This window comes from Anneissia japonica, unplaced genomic scaffold (assembly GCF_011630105.1).
Source record: "Anneissia japonica isolate Jap-2015-1 unplaced genomic scaffold, ASM1163010v1 scaffold61155_len5909_cov121, whole genome shotgun sequence".
Taxonomy (NCBI): Eukaryota; Metazoa; Echinodermata; class Crinoidea; order Comatulida; family Comatulidae; genus Anneissia; species Anneissia japonica.
The window spans coordinates 1-2,268 of NW_022716895.1; the positions used below are offsets into that span (position 1 = coordinate 1).

The window sequence follows — 2,268 nt, forward strand, 5'->3', positions numbered from 1 at the left end:
CGGGGGGAGTATGCTGTCCGCAGTTCTTGCTGCTTCTTGCGCGTTCCATAGTTCTCTTGGAATTTTTGTTTTCGTTGTAGTTTACGCGCTCCTCTGGCACTGCGCAAAGAGACACATACTATTCTTGGCAGTCAAGTTCGGTTCATGTTGTTTTATGGTAAGATTCACATATTTGAATAGTTATTTTTATGCATACCTAAGCCAGTTCAATTAATTAATAATTGTGATCACAGACATATAAGCCTTGTTCCATATAACATAGTGTATTTCCTTAGAAATTAGTTATTTACTTTGCCCTAGTTCGGCAATGGAGTGCTAGCAAGACATAGGGCCTACGTCGTATCATTTCACATATAATGGATCATAGAAACCAGTTACTTTTATTGAAACAATGATCACAATATTGTATCATAAAACTTCATGATGAATCCCAGGAATATAGAAATTAACGTAAAGTGGTTTTGGGATCATAGATTGATTGATAGTTGAGTAAATAGTTTATTATTTTGATTCTACTGATAAATAATGGTAAGACCGCATGTTCGCGGCATGTAGATGTTCCAGGGACCCTACGTTCCTCGGATTGACGTTGCTATGGCAACGGGGTTCGTCTTGAATATTATGTGTTGAGGGTCGCACTCATTTGGCTAACATGAATATGATCCCTGATGTATCCTTAGAATAGTTGGAAACGGAGAATAACATGTTTAGTTTTATAGTTGTTATCTTTGACTTTATATTAGAACGTCTTATGTATTTATTCATACCCTAGGTGAAGATAATGCTGAATTCACTACACTATAGTACAGTAGTTATCGTGGCTCACAGCTTTGTAAGTCTTATCATATCTCACAAGTTCAATCGTTAATGTTATAGTACAATTATAATAATCCAGCACTATATGATGTTTTCATGTCTTGTATGGTAATTCACATACGAATGTAATTATGCTCTATTATGATAGTTATGCAAATGATTAATGACATGATGATACAGTATGTAATTTTATTGTTATTTACAGTTACCACGCAAACAAATGCGAGTGATCAAACAGGGTTTGTGAACAAGCAATAAAAGGGTTATACTAGAGGAGCAATTTTGAGTCAGTCATTTGCGTCCTTTATAAATAACGTAATCATATATATATATATATATGTATTTATATATTAATATATGTATATATGTGTGTGTATAATATACATACAATTATTATAAGATTTAACTTGATCTTAAAACAGAATCATACAATGAACATAACGTAAAAATAACTTAATATTTTCTTACAATTTTCACAGTATGTTCCGTAATAGCACGCTGGACATTTACACTTGTATCCACACTGGCCATTGGATGTCGTCAGTTCACAAGTACCATAATTTTTGCATACAACACCGCTACAAGGGTTTTGATCTTAAAGAGAAAGGAGAAATAACATTTTTAACAATTTTGATTTCTATATATTTTGAGGAAACATGTTTATAACCTGTCTCTTATACACATCTAGATGTGTATAAGAGACAGTACTCTAGGTGAAGATAATGCTGAATTCACTACACTATAGTACAGTAGTTATCGTGGCTCACAGCTTTGTAAGTCTTATCATATCTCACAAGTTCAATCGTTGATGTTATAGTACAATTATAATAATCCAACACTATATGACGTTTTCATGTCTTGTATGGTAATTCACATACGAATGTAATTATGCTCTATTATGATAGTTATGCAAATGATTAATGACATGATGATACAGTATGTAATTTTATTGTTATTTACAGTTACCACACAAACAAATGCGAGTGATCAAACAGGGTTTGTGAACAAGCAATAAAAGGGTTATACTAGAGGAGCAATTTTGAGTCAGTCATTTGCGTCCTTTATAAATAACGTAATCATATATATATATATATATGTATTTATATATTAATATATGTATATATGTGTGTGTATAATATACATACAATTATTATAAGATTTAACTTGATCTTAAAACAGAATCATACAATGAACATAACGTAAAAATAACTTAATATTTTCTTACAATTTTCACAGTATGTTCCGTAATAGCACGCTGGACATTTACACTTGTATCCACACTGGCCATTGGACGTCGTCAGTTCACAAGTACCATAATTTTTGCATACAACACCGCTACAAGGGTTTTGATCTTAAAGAGAAAGTACAAATAGCGTTTTTTGAAATTCGATTATCTATATAGGCCTATTTCGTGCAAACATGTATATAACACATCCGACCTCGTTAAATATC

The 2,268-nt window shown here is 32.1% G+C and overlaps 2 long non-coding RNA genes across 2 annotated transcripts; one reads left to right on the forward strand and one right to left on the reverse strand.

Moving 5' to 3' along the window:
• The first annotated feature begins 27 nt into the window (after positions 1 to 27).
• Positions 28 to 1,127, forward strand: LOC117110065. Its single transcript, XR_004445618.1, has 3 exons — positions 28 to 157; positions 773 to 832; positions 1,022 to 1,127. It is a non-coding gene; the product is annotated as an uncharacterized LOC117110065 (long non-coding RNA).
• A 157-nt stretch (positions 1,128 to 1,284) lies between these two features.
• On the reverse strand, positions 1,285 to 2,167 carry LOC117110064. Its single transcript, XR_004445617.1, has 2 exons — positions 2,042 to 2,167; positions 1,285 to 1,410 (listed from the first exon to the last, which is right to left on the reverse strand). It is a non-coding gene; the product is annotated as an uncharacterized LOC117110064 (long non-coding RNA).
• Positions 2,168 to 2,268: the final 101 nt, after the last annotated feature.